The sequence below is a fragment of the Vicugna pacos genome, chromosome 1 (assembly GCF_048564905.1).
Source record: "Vicugna pacos chromosome 1, VicPac4, whole genome shotgun sequence".
NCBI lineage: Eukaryota > Metazoa > Chordata > Mammalia > Artiodactyla > Camelidae > Vicugna > Vicugna pacos.
The window spans coordinates 10,737,009-10,751,342 of NC_132987.1; the positions used below are offsets into that span (position 1 = coordinate 10,737,009).

General features: G+C 43.2%; 1 protein-coding gene across 13 annotated transcripts in view; it reads right to left on the reverse strand.

Annotated features, from left to right (window-relative positions):
• The window catches only part of THRB (thyroid hormone receptor beta), a 382,671-nt gene that overhangs the window by 186,550 nt on the left and 181,787 nt on the right, over window positions 1-14,334 (reverse strand). For 2 of the 13 annotated variants that reach the window (XM_072950331.1, XM_072950165.1), the window contains exon 1: window positions 13,138-13,224. The exons of 8 other annotated variants lie outside the window; for them this stretch is intronic. The gene's annotated coding sequence lies outside the window, so the exon portion shown is untranslated. Of the gene's footprint in view, window positions 1-10,862; window positions 11,015-13,137; window positions 13,225-14,334 lie in introns of those variants that run through there. 3 more of the 13 variants (XM_072950369.1, XM_072950117.1, XM_072950227.1) reach the window with 2 other exon arrangements.

The window sequence follows — 14,334 nt, forward strand, 5'->3', positions numbered from 1 at the left end:
TGAGGGAAAAAAGAGAGGAAAACATTAGAACTGAGGGAAGAGAGAAACACACACACCCCGATTAAAATAATTATAAGAAAATACTATGTTTAACCCCATTTCCATGGATGTGAAAACCTATAGGGAGTGGATTATTTCTTAAACAAACAAGGAATTAACTAACCCAAGAAGAAGTAAAAAAAAAAATCAATTAAAAAAAGATTTGAAACAGTAATTAAAAGTCTGTCATTTAAAACATCATTTAAAAGGGGAGAAAAGTACCAGGATTAAATAATTTCACAGATGAGGTCTAACTAACTTTAAAAAAACCAGATAATGTCGATGCTATTTAAACTATTCCAAACCAGTGAAAAAGGTAAATTCCTAAATTATATAGATCAGTGGTTCTTAGAGTGTCTTTCTTAGAGCAGTAGCTTCTGGAAACTTGTTAGAAATGCAAATTATCTGGTCACACCCCAGACCTACTGAATCAGAAACTAGAGGGTTGCGGGGGTAGAGGGGTGGGAAGGTGAGGAAGGTCCTGGAATTTAAGGCCCTCAAAAGCTGAATTCTGAAAACCACTGCTGTATATGTACCTGGCATCCACTTTATACACAACAGGCCACAAAAGTTGCTTCATTTTCAGGAATTTGCCTCCTAAATTTACCTACTCTCTGTTCTTTTTCTCAACATCAATCTATCTTCCAAGCATAATAAAATAAACTTTTTTTTTTTAAATTGAAGTATAGTCAGTTACAATGTGTCAATTTCTGGTGTACAGCACAATGTCCCAGTCACGTATATACATATACATATATATATCATTTTCATATTCTTTTTCATATCATAAACTTGCTCACAGAATTCTTCCCTCCCACAAAATACGTTTTTTTTTTTTGCATAAGAAATCTCTTCCATGTATAGATACATCCAGACATTTATGATTACTGAGAAAACCATTTCTTTGGCGTGCAAAGCGGATGGAGGTAAGAATGGGTAGATGGGATGTGGGCTGTGTTGGTGGGAACCGGCACGCAGCACCTACTCCCTGGTGCGGGGGTTTCTGCTGGCAACAGAGGTTGTGCCTGTGGGGTGAGGTCAAGGGCAAAGGTTCAAGTATCAGTATTAGTATCTGCTTATGTGTTGGTAGAAATAAAAGGTGGTATTCCGAACTAAGACAGGCACGGGCATTGGCATGTTGCATGCTAATTACGAAGTGAGAAGAAGTACTTTTTCCCTGTAAAAGTGAACAAGCTGCAGTGGGTTGGAAGCATTTAATATGCTTTAATAAGGAGATGAAGAGGTATGTGAAACGCATACCACAAAAGCCAGGCATTTCACATCCGTGTATATCATTTCCCCCATATCTAGTGTGAAAATTATTTATTATGAATTGTAGTGGGGTTTTTTTTTGATCTCAAGAGAGATGACAGAGTTGGTTCTTTTTTTATTGAAGTATAGTCATTTTACAATGTTGTGTTAATTTCTGGTGCACAGCATAGTGATTCAGTTACATATTCCTTTCATATTATTTTTCATTATAGGCTATTACAAGGTATTGAATATAGTTTCTTGTGCTATACAGTAGGACCTTGTTGTTTATCTGTTTTATATATAGTAGTGTGTATCTGCAAATCCTGAATTTCAAGTTTATCCCTCCCTCTTCCCGTTTCCCCGCTGGTAATCATAAGTTTGTTTTCTACTGAATTCTCGTTTTTTTTTAAATGTGGAAAGAAAGGGCTAGAAAATACTGGGAACTTGCCCCAGGACACCCGATTCTCTACAGCATTCATAATCAGGTTTGCCATGCTCAAATCCTGCTTTGGCTCCTTCTAGTAAACCTCTCAGAAATTTTTTTTCTCAGTCTGAGTTGTCTCCCAAGAAATCTGAGTCCATCTCCTTCCCCAATGGGCTAACTCCTTCAGACGAGTCTTTCCCAACAGATAACACACTTCCTCCCTCTGTTCAGTTAGATGTGCTTCAAAATCAAAGCCTTTCAATGATGTTTTTATTGCGTTGGCCCAGAGACTAACACAATCATTACACATGCCATATAAAAGAAACCATTTTAATATTAACACCCTGTCATTTGGGGATTAAGAGTTTGGGGTTTGCTTTGGCATGCAGAGGGAATATTGGTTACCTGTAATTCTGGTTTTCAGGAAGCTCATAGCTGTAATAGATAGCAGCTCCCTGAATCTAAATTTCCTGGCACATCAGAGGCCTGCACTGGAAAGCTCAGGTTCCCTGCCTCCGACCACCCACGGGAGGAGGCAGGAATTTGTCAACAGTGTGGTCACCTCTACAAAGCGGCCTTCCACCCGAGGCTCTGGGTCCTCACCCTGAGACCCAGCGCACAGGCCAAGATGATTCGGTTGTCATAAATAGAGACTCCCTGAGAGTAGAAATTAGAAACGGGGCTGAGGAACAAGGGAGAAAATCCTCCAAAACAGAGGTGCATACGTTTTCTTAGTATTTGCCTGCTTCTAACTGACTACCTTGGCCCCTAGGGATGGAAGCGGCTGTGTTACCAAATTTTCAAGGTGATCAGAATAGCTGGGTTTTTTTTTGTTGTTGTTGTTTTTGTTTTTTTAAGGCAAAGCAAATGGTTTGACAGCTGGGGGAAGACATAAAATGTTTGTTAGGCTTAAACCCTCTGCTTCTGGTCCACAGCTCAGAGTCCTTGCACTGATACATTACTCGAACCTTGCAAATCATAACACATAACCTTGCAACTTGTAACCCTGTAGGGCTTTGGGGCTCTGATGATACTTCTAAAGACAGCTAAAATCTATCTGCATGCAAACAGTTCTCTTTACTTTCCTACGGTTAATTGACAAAATTTAGTAATCAGATAGGGAGGCACATTATTTATTGTGAGCCAGTTAATTACCCTATCATATCTGGTTCTAAGAAAGGATCACATTCTTAAAGCAAACTATGATTACAGATTGTTCTCCTTTTCCTCACAATAAGGAATGAAAATCTCCTATAAGAGTCCTTGATTGTTTTGTAAATACGACTAACAATTAATTATCAAATACGTACGTTGCTTGTACAAGAAAAAAATGATGAGTAATATACCTAAGGTCTCTCAGCTCTCGTTTCTTTTCTAGTTTTTCTATGCATCTGCTTTATATGTGGATGAAACTGCACCATAAATTCTGATTTTTGTCCCTTCCCTCTAACATTAAGCATTCTGTTATGCTATACTCTCTTCCTGAATAGCACTTTTAATGTCTTTAAATAGTCCACCACATAGATATAGCTTTTATATATTTAACATTCTCCTATTGAAAGACACTTGGTGGATTTTCAAGGCCACATATAACATTTCTGAGTCGAAATCTATTTCTGAATCTGAATTCTTTTTTTAGGAAAAATTTCCAACATATTCCAGGAGATGCTCAAATGACTGCTTCAAAGAATATGAACATTTAGTAGGCTCTCGATAGGACTGCAAATGACTGTGTCTTCAACTGTTGGTGGGAAGGATCCTGTGGAAATTTCCCTGTGACTCTGCTCTGTCTACACTCAAAGTTTTCCCTGGATTCTTGCTGTTTTGAGCTAAAGTCTAAATATTGTCTCGAGAGTTTCCAGACCACTGGCCAATGGCCTGGGGTTCCACAGTCCACTGCAGTGAAGGCAGGGCCCTGAGTGTGGGTTGTCAACCGCTGAAACAGCTTTTGTCACCACTGCCGCAGCCTACGTGGATCCTGCCCACCTCGCAGGGAAGGCGGGAGGCTGAGTTCTGAAGAAGCTGCAGGCTGTAAGCTGGCAGGAAGGCAGAGTAGGGGCAGCTCAACAGGACTGTAAAAGGAGCTTCGGCAGTTGCACTGAGCAAGATGGCAAGGAGATAGAGGACGTTAACATAATAATGATCACATCAACCACACTAATAATAAGTTTGTTACAAACAGAGGCATAATTACACTCAAAGTGCTGGCTTTTGAATTTGGGGTTCTATGAGAAAATTCGAGAGCCTCGGGGGTGCAGGATTAAGGCGGTGCAGAGGTCATAAGTTGCAATGCTTGGTTTGAGGTCGTAGACTATAAAATCACCATTGGATACAGAATACCCCTATCTTTTGAAATATATATCAGAGCAGATATTCAAATTAGGCAGAAACCACTCTGTTTTAGATAATTAGGCAGAAACTATTAGGGAGTGAATGAAGTCTTTGTTATAAAGCCAAGTAGAGGAAAATAGATTTCAGGCATGTGGAATCGATATTCTTAAAAAGGAGATGGCCGACTGTTTTATTAATAGGTAAATCGTAATCTTTGGCTTTTGTGTATCTGTGTATTAGGAGCCCCACCCTTACATCTCACAATTCTTTCTTATCTTCAAATTCACCCCAGGGTAATTATTTGCCCATGGTAGAAACTCAATACATATTTGCTGAATTTTAATTGAAGGTATGTTTTTCTTTCTATGAGTATTTGAATTGGGGATTTTTTCCATGTCTTTGAAGTGAGACCTGTCTGTGTTAAAGGTTCACGTCCCCCTGTTGTTTCTGTAGCTCTATTAACCAAAAGTTTTCCAGGGGTGGGAGGAGGGTACAGCTCAATGGTAGAGCGGGTGCTTAGCATGCACAAGATCCTGGGTTCAATCACCAGCACCTCCGTTAAAACAGAGAAAGTTCAAGAATTTTCCTTCCGAAGGAGGAAGGAGATGGACTGTCCATTTTCCTCTGCCATTTAGGTGGTATTGAGGTCCCACCAGAATCTTTGCACTCACTGTTTCCTTTGTCTGAAAGGCTCGGCTGTCCTGCCAGCCCCCTCCTCTTGGCGGGTCCAGCTGAAAGGGTCCTTCAGCAGAGAGACCAGTTCTGACCACACAGCTAACGCTGGTTCTGCCTCCCTGCACTTGACATTTTTGGTTATTTTTCTGTCTTAGATCTTTAGCCTGTTCACAGCATGCATTACAATTAAAACCATTTCATTGATTCATTTAGGTTAAAAATGTCAGTATTTTTCAAACTTTTAAAACTCATAACACAAAATGTCTGATTTATACCCTGGCATATACATACAACTGGAATGACAGTCTGATGAAATAACACACTTAAGAGCTACAGTGGAACAAGGTCCACTTTCTTCATTCTATTCTAGCTTGTTCTTTAAAGAAACAATCATGAAAGATGTTTGTGACCAACTAAATTGATCTCATAATCCAATAACAGGGTTCAACCCAAAATTTGAACTGTTGGATTATTTGCTTTCTGTCTCTTTCCTCTGACTACAGAAAAAGTACGCTCCATGAGGTCAGAGAATCAATATTTGTCTTACTCACTTTTATATGGTTGACACTCCATAAATATTTTTAAACAAATCAATACATGAAAAAAGAATAAATAAAGTCTTATTAAATTTATCTTCCTTATTTTGGCATACTTGACTCTTTAAAAATAATTATTTAAGTGAAACACTTCCTTTCTAATAAGATGACTTTTGAAATCCAACCTAATGTTTGGGAACCCAATAGGTATTTCGTAAAGATGTCAATATCACTGAGTTGTTCCGCAATCCCAGAATTTGAAAAAGCACTTGAAGAATAGAAGTTTTATTGGAATTTTTGTAATTTGTAAGATGTGTTATAAAGCCGCTGTTTAAATAGATCAGAAAACTCCAGCCCCTTATTTAGTACTGTTTTGGGTGGAGAAGGGATGAGTCAATAAACAAATGACAAAGGAAGCTATGGAGGAAAACAGAGGGAAGGTCTCCCTTACACAGACACCTGCCTCTGCTTCCCAAACGCTGCAGGGTGCTGGACAGCGAGCCTGCTGCCCTGAATGAAAGCTCTGTATCACGTGTCTATTCTACCTGCAGAAAGTTTTTCCATGTGCCTATTTAAAATCTCTCTTTGTCAATCTGATACCCAATCACGCTACTATTGTTCGATCTTTGGTAACTAAGGAAAAAAGAATTCCGTTCCAGAGTAACAAACTTTTCATGTGATTTAAAAATTGTTGGTTTCTGTAAGAATTTTCCATGACAGAGAACTATGTATCAACAATCTTTGCCTTGCAGAAATGAAATAATGTACTTTCACTTCCTTTCTCAAAAGGGGAAGCAAAATGGAAGAGAGATCTTCCCTCATCCAAAAAAAAATTTTTTAACGTAAGTAACTATTTCTGGTGAAACTTTCGTGAACATTCGTTTGCTCTAGAGCAGTGCTTTTCAAACTTCAGCGTCTCTCAGTATCACCTGGGCTGCTTCTTAAACGCAGGTGACTAGCCCTGCACCTAGAGTCTCTTTCTCACAGAAATCTGCATTTATAATAGGTTTTCACATGATGTTGATGCTCTGGTCTGAGCACAATGTTTTGAGAAACACTGCCCTGAACAATGATTCTCAACTGGGGAAATTTGGTCCCCACCTCCATGGACATGTGGCGATGTCTGAAGACACGTTTGATTGTCATGATTGGGTCTTTACTGGCATCAAGGAAGTGAAGCCAGGATGCTGCTAACTATCTTACAATGCACAAGACAGCCCCCAACAGCAAAGAATTATCCGGCCCCAAGTATCCATGGTGCTGAGGATGAGAAACCTAGCTGTACAGGAACTCACTTTCTCACGGAAACACATTTAATACGAGTTTAAATAACAGGTAAAGCAAGAGCTACTCATTTCAGAAGGCTTCAACTAAAGTGAGATGATGTCACAGAAATTAAAGTAATTGGATGGAGTCTCAGGCAGGTACCTACTGTCATCTTCCTCTGTGTCTGTCTGTCTCTCTCACATTCACATGTCCGTGAAGCTTATAAAACACCTGACAGTCCAGACATTTACTCATCCAAAATGTAAATGAGACCTGAGTAGGGCCAAAGAGGGATGTGAAGCCAAAGGGGATGAGGAAACACTTTTATCCCCCAAGGGGCTGCAATCACCTTGTCCAAAGCAGGTAAGATTCCCGGCACACCTTGATGGTAGAATGTGTCAACACAGGTGTCACAGAATAGTGGCGTTGGAAAGAAACCTGCTGTTATGTAGCAACCTCAGTCTTTCTCTTTAATATTGTTTATTGATGACAGAAGAATTGCTTGGTGTCTCGGCCAGGGCTTAAGCAACAGTAAGGAGGAGGCAATGATTCTCCAAGGAAACTTCTCGTCACTTCTCTCCACCTTTCATAGACTTCCCACCATCTATTTTCAGAATTTACGGAGCCCACATAGCAAAGAAAACATGCTCACAGTTTAAAAAAAAAGGTATCTACTCTCTGGTGTGACTTCTCCCCATCTTCTCCCGAGTCTCCTTTCACACCTGAGCCCATCTTAGCCAGCGGTGCCCTGGGAGAGGGTGCCCATGGTGGAAACACGGGAGACATCCTTTTTGCTCCTGGAGATTATCTCCAGGTCTTTCAGACAATGCTTTCTACATCTCTCTTCTGAACTTTTCTCAGTTCTTCTTACCTCTCTGTTGCTTCACACCACCATCATCTCTCTTCTGGATTACAGAACATCCTTCCAGTTACCCTGCTAACCTCTCATTTGCCCCTCTCTTCATGCTCTAGCCAGAGGGAGCTCTCTAAAACACCCATCAGGGGATGTCACCCCGCTGCTTGAAACCTTTCATTTGCCACTGACAGGGAGGAAGAACTGAAGGTGACTTGGAAGGCTCTGGGTCCGCAGGCCGCCGCTTCCCCCTCATATCTGGTTCCACTCCCTCCTCTCCTCCTCCTTCTTATCATGGCACCAAGAATTTTTCTGGTTTCCATGAACGTGCGATGCCATCCCTAAGTCCTTTCTCATGTGCTGTTTCCCTTGCCAAGAATACTGCCCCTCGCCTCTGCCTTCTGTCCCACATCCACTGTGTCCAGCCGCAGCTAACACGGCTTTTTCCCTGGGAAACTTTCCCTGCCCTCCCAAGTCAGAGTTAGGCAGCCCCCGCCTTGGGTTCTCAGGGCATCTTGTAAAACTCCTCAACGTGATTATTTTCTGTTGTCATCGTCTGCGCCCCCTGGTAGCCTGAAAGGTCGGTCTCCACATCTCCTTATCTTATAGCATTGCAGCTCCAGGACTTGGCACACGGTGAATATTGGCCGTACTTTTTGGTGGGGATTTAATAAAATATATTATCCTGGGAAAGCATTTCATGAAGCTGGCGTGGAGGTAAATTTTGAAATATACAAGGAGCCTTCCCCGGGGTCCCTGAAATCAAACCACGCTGACATTTCCTACATCTATGCCCACGTTTGTGTGGCCGAATCATGACTAAGCCAAGCTTTTTTGTGGATTGTGAGCTGATCTCTTTTTAGGGCCTTCAGTCACTTCCACATTCTTTTTTCTCTGTTGTACGTCTAACTGGATCACAGCATCGCAGAAGGCAGTGTGGCTGGACTACGGTAAGCTAAGAGGAGAGGGATGGGGGTGGGATCTGTGAGGCTGGGGCTCACAGGCTGTGGTGAGGAGCGAAGACCTCATTTTCTAGCTCAGTGGGAAAACTCCAAAGAGTTCAAATCGCAGTGGTGACTTGATCACTCTGCCTGCTTTACGGAAAACGGGTTTGAGGATGGGCCCAAAGAGGAAGGAGCAAGTCGGTTTAAGAGACCACTGATGCGTTTCAGGGGGATGATGGTGGCCTGGTTCAGGGTGACAGCAATGGAGATGGTGAGAGCGTGCAGGCTCCAGATACATTCTGCAGGTAGAAGACGCCGGAATTGCTGAGAGCTTGGACATAGGGGTGAGAGAAAAAGAAAACAAGGAGAGAAAGCAAGGATGACTTCTAGATGTTTGGACTGAACACCCAGATGAATGATGCTGCCACACACTGAGATCAAAAGACAGAAACTCCTACGAGCTTCCAAGACCCAGCTCAGTTCTCACCTCCTCCGTGAAAGATGCCATCGACTTCAAATACAACCTTCCCTCTCTCCTCTCAGTGACTTGGGGAATCCTTGCCTGTACCACTCACCCCTGCAGGAGCGTGTGCTGAACTCCCCGCCTGGCTTGTAGGTGAGGGACAGCTCCGCCATCCCATCCAGCAGCGCCGTGAACAGAGCTCGGGATGTAGCAGGTGCGCCACACCAATTTGCTCCTTGGTGAATTAAACATGACTCACATCGCAGCAAATACTCTGGACCAGTTCCCTGGAGCCGCCAGCTGCTAAGAATATTCTGCCTCCCCTGGGACTAAATGTTCCTATCCTCTCGTTCACACCCCACTGGATGTTTTAAGATGCCCGTTACCAAAGGGCTTTGAAAAAACTCTGTTCTTTTCTAGAATCTCAAAGATAGGGATTTAACAGCTATGAGAGACTCTGTGATGGTTTAGTATTATCACTTTTCACCCGATGTACAGTTGCTTTTCTTTCCCATTATTAAATGTTACCTAAAATTGCAACCTCATTTCCTCTTATATGAAATAGAAATTCAGGATAAGTTTCTTATTGAAAACTCTTTGAAATACCTCAAGTACCTTTCATTTTCTACAACGTTCATTCACACTTGGGTTAGAGCGCTTTTTTTTTTTTAATTTGAAGATACCATAATATCACCTTTCAATTCATCTGAAAAGTTTTTTTAAAAAAATATAAATCTGGTACATGTTTGGAGCTAGACATTTCTGGTTACTTCCCACACAAAGTGAGAATGTGGTCCCGCGTATTCTTAACAGTGAAGAAGGAACATAATTATGAAGAACGTATGCACAGGAAGGAATTAAGCTTTCTCCTGCTCTTTCTTTCAACTCATAATCTTTGAGAATTACTTAGAAAAGTTCTTTTTGGCTCAGCATCCACCCTAGTACTGAGACAAGCATCTTATATACCCTTTGTCACTGAATGATCCCAACCACCCCGAGGCAGCTGTGACCCGCACTTCTCAGTGGAGTGAAGGGATAGTTAGCAGAGTAGATAATTTGTCTGAGGATCCACATCTAAAAGCAGCACCGCCTGTATCCAGGCCCCGGTCTTGGTGAATCTGAAGCTCCCCCGACCATTCACGCAGGTTCCAGGGGTGGAGTAAATCCCCTGATGAAGAGCTCGGTTCCACTGCAGCACCTGCCAGACACTCTAAGGATTCTTTCTTATATCAAACCAAATCCTGAAATTTCCATTCACTGTCAGTCCTACTGTTGGAAATGGGAGTTCTTTCATAAGGTTCCAGGAAATCCTCAATATTAGGTGCCAGTTTTGTGTTTATCTAAGTGCACTTTCTGGGAAGAAAGCCTACGTGTTTTGTTTTTTTTTTTTAAATCAGATTGTCAAAGAGGTCTGTCCTTCCCCTCCCCAAAGGATAAAACCCTTTTCTTCGGGGAAGAAAGAAAGGCAGTCTCCTCACTCTGGTCGTCCTCCTTCTACCCAAAACAGCTGTGATCCCTTCTGCAGCCCTTTCTTTCCAGACTGAACACCCCAGGTCTTCCCACCTTTCCTGTGGAACATGGAGCATCTCCAAAGCCGCACCCTCCCTGGACCACTCTCTGTTCCCTCAGATATGCCACTTGGGGGCACTCAGTGCCCCTCCAAGTATGGCCCTAGAAACTGACTACAACTGTGCATTCACATATGCATTCAATCTTCTAGTTAAGATCATTTTTCTTTTACGAATCTCCTTAAAATTTTTAATGTTTAGAAAACACAGCAGTATAATCTATATCCTTTTATTAACCTCTTTTCCCCTCAATCCTCCACCAAGAAAGCCTGAAATCCAGGACTTATATTTTCTTTGCCTTGTCTTTTAACTTCAATTCAAGAGAAATGAGAAATCTTGGAAAAGCACATTTGTGGAGTCTCACCCTTAGCAATGATATATTAGACTTTTCAGCAAAGCTGGCCACTGGAAGCCCACATCCTGAAGATGGACAAGCCTTGACCCACACAGAGGAATGGAAACAAAACCCTCTTCAGCATCCACACAGAGGGCATCACGGTGACACTTACCCTGCTCTTCTACCGGCTGTCAGGACCTGCTGACATTTCCACACCCTCGGCATAATCTGCTCCTACTCTGCTCCCAAGCCAGGAGGAAGGAAGGCTTTCTAAGCAGATAAACTGCTCAGAACCCACAGCCACATCCCACACTTATGTGGCTGAGAGATCCCAATTAGACGCCCTTGAAATGCATCTCAGATGCCAGGGCCGACCGACGCTGAGCTGGCGTCATGACTGCATGGGTTTTGCCACATAACGCTCCCCCCAGACAGACAGCTCATGACTTGGGGCTGTTCTCCGCACCTGGGATTCCACACCATGCCTCCAGCCCACTACCAGGAGCCAGGCTTGCAGAGGAAGATGAGCAAGGCTTGTGGTAACCTAAGCCCCAGGTGAAACGAGACTCCTATAACACCAGGAGGCTGCCTGGACAGCTAACACCTGACATGCTACCTTATCCACGTCCCTGGGCCGCTGCTGTGACGATGAGACCCTCTACCCCCCTCCCAACTCCAACCCACCGCCAGCCGGCGCAGCCTGATCAGCAGGACTGCTAATCCACTAATGACGCTGCTTTTACCTGGCAAAGGGGACAAGAAAAATGTGGTTCGAAATAAGGCTTGTGATTCCCGAATATCTGAGGCTTCCTTGGGTTGGAAGCCATCGAGATTCAGGCTTGTGAGGCTGAATTTCCAATGACCTTTTTTTTTCTTTAAAAAAAAATGAAAAGCATTACTCTGAAAATGTCCCATACTGCTGCACTTGTTTGCTGCTGGGGTGCTGAGCAATGAATTTAATTTGCTTTCTTGCACTCTTCAGAGAACATGTTTCTGCTGGTGTGTAAAGTCTAGAAGCTGTCTGCATGCCAAGGCAATGCCCCTTAAATGAAGTCTTACATAAGCCTGACAAATTATCTGTGGATAGAAGGAATCTCCATGGGCTATCACAGAGCCATGACAGCAACTGCCAGGGAGCCACCAAAACAAAAGCTGGCCAAGAAAATTCTTCCAAAAGCCTCAACCGTATATGGACTTTGCTGCTAACATTTTACCATGAGATATTATTATTATTATTATTATTATTATTATTATTACTATTTGAATTGAAGTATAGTTGATTTACAATGTTGTGTTATTTTCTGGTGTTCAGTTATGCATATATATATAATTTTTTAATTCTTATTTTTATTGAAGTGTAGTTAATTTACATGTTAGTTTCAGGTGTACAGCAAAGCGATTCAGTTATATGTATACATACGTACACATACATATATTTCCAGATTCTTTCCATTAGAGCTCATTACAAGAAATTGAATATAGTTCCCTGTGCTATACAGTAGGACCTTGTTGTTTATCTGTTTTATATGTAGTAATGTGTATCTGTTAATCCCAAACTCCTGATCTATCCCTCACTGCCTCCCCCTCCCCCAACCACAGTTTGTTTTCTATGTCTGTGAGTCTATCTCTGGTTTGTAAATAAAATGTGTATCTTTTTATATATGTTCTTTTTCATTATAAGCTATTACAATATCTGAAGTAAGGCAGAAAGAGAAAGACAAATATCATGAAATACTTTAAAGGTACTGACATGTTTTCTGTTTTTTTCCCCTCCTTCCATGCTTTCCCCTTCTCTCCCCCCTCCTCCCTTTCTTTCGGCAAACATCATTCTCTCTCTCTCTTCCTTTCTTCCTCCTCCCCTCCCTTGCTCTCACCTGTCCCCTCCCCTCTCATGTCCCCTCTCTGCATGTTTATAGTTCACATGCCATAATTTATTGTCAACCTCTCCTCCACCTACACCATCTTCCTAGATTCCAGATGCCCCGAACGGCTAGCTTTCTTCCTATGCTGGGTTACAGCAGTGACAAGGCTCCATCAGCTCTCTTCTCTATGCAACACCGCAGCGGCTTCCCAGTGGGTACCAGATGAACCCAGCTCTCCAGCCTGCAAACGGGACCCTCCGCCCCCGCCCCCACCGCCGCCCCTCCGCCAGCCCCGCCCGCAGCGCCTCGGGAGCCCGTGCTCCTTAACGCCCCCCACCCCCGGCACACCTGACCCCTCCAGACACCTTTCCCTCTCGGGCCTCGGACAGCTGGCCCTCCTGTTCACACCTTTACACGCGAGCCGAGCCTGTGTTTGAGACCCAAGCCCTCCCCTCCCTTCCCCAGGCTTCGTTACGTGCCTCCCTCCTCCTGGAGTTAACACTGCATGGCAAACTGTTTTTTTAATTTCCCCTTGTTCCCTCAAATAGGTTAAGAGTTCCTGGGGCAAAGGTGCTGCTGACTCACCCACCCGGCAGTTGCTCAACAACTGTTTGCTGAACGAACTTTGTTTCTTTGAGCTTCTCCTCGCTATGTCACGCGGAAGAAGCCACCGCACGGTGGTCACCAGAACGAACGTGCGGGTTCGAATCCCGCCTGTGACTTGAGCGAGTCACCAAACCTCTTACTGCCTCGGTTCCCATTGGTGGGTGGAGATACTATGCGCCGGCTCCAGCGTGGTGGTGAGGATTAAATGAGCTGCTATGTGTCATGTAGTGATGATACCGCCTGGAACGTGGAAAGGCATATATGTTACATGAGAGTTTGTTAAATACAACGGAGGTGATGCTGATACCCTACGTGCTCCTCAGCTGTGCTTGACGGAGAAGGGTTTGGGCGTTATCAGGACTGACTTGGTTTGGATGAGAAGATCCTTGATTAGGAATGTAAATGTCTCACTCCTTCAAACAAAAAGTCAGATGTTAACAACCTAGAATAAAATTCCAGTCCGCAGGAAAACTAACAGTGGGCATATGCCACACTCAGGGCTCTTGCATGGGCTGGGGAGTTGGGTCTGGAAGGCATATCCAAAAACAAAAACAAAAACAAAAACAAAAACAGACTGCTAGTGGAGAAAATACAATAGTTAGGCTATTACATGAGAACGCAGACATTGGTTGCAAACTGTTTAACAGAAAATGTGTTTGGGTCCCGATAAGAAGTTTGAAACAAGTCGAACATCATGCAATTTAACTTCAAAAGGTGAGTGGAAGTCCCAACTCAGAGACAACAGCCAAAGGGAAGTCTTTTTGCTTGTAGGTAAACTGAGAAGGAGAGTCTCTAGGATGAAATTCTGCAAAATATATCTTCACCTAAGTATACCCTCCACGGTCTTGGCTGCATCTCCTGCCAATGTCCTTCCACACAAGCCTTGAGCTCCAGATGCGCTGACAATCCTGGGGACCCAGACAGAGGCTCACCTCCACGCCTTTGCATTGTAGGTACCTGGCCTGGGATACCCTCCGTCTGCTTTCTGAAACACTCACTTGGGTTCTCACTCTTCCTGGGAAGACTTTGCTCTTTTCAAGCACCTTTACTCTGGGCTTCAAGATCCTTGAACAGACACATGTCTCAAAGCACTCATTCCTCATGACACTAGTCTGCTCACTTGTTCTCTCCCTCACTAGACTGTGAGACGTTCAAGAGAGGGACTGTACTGAGGTC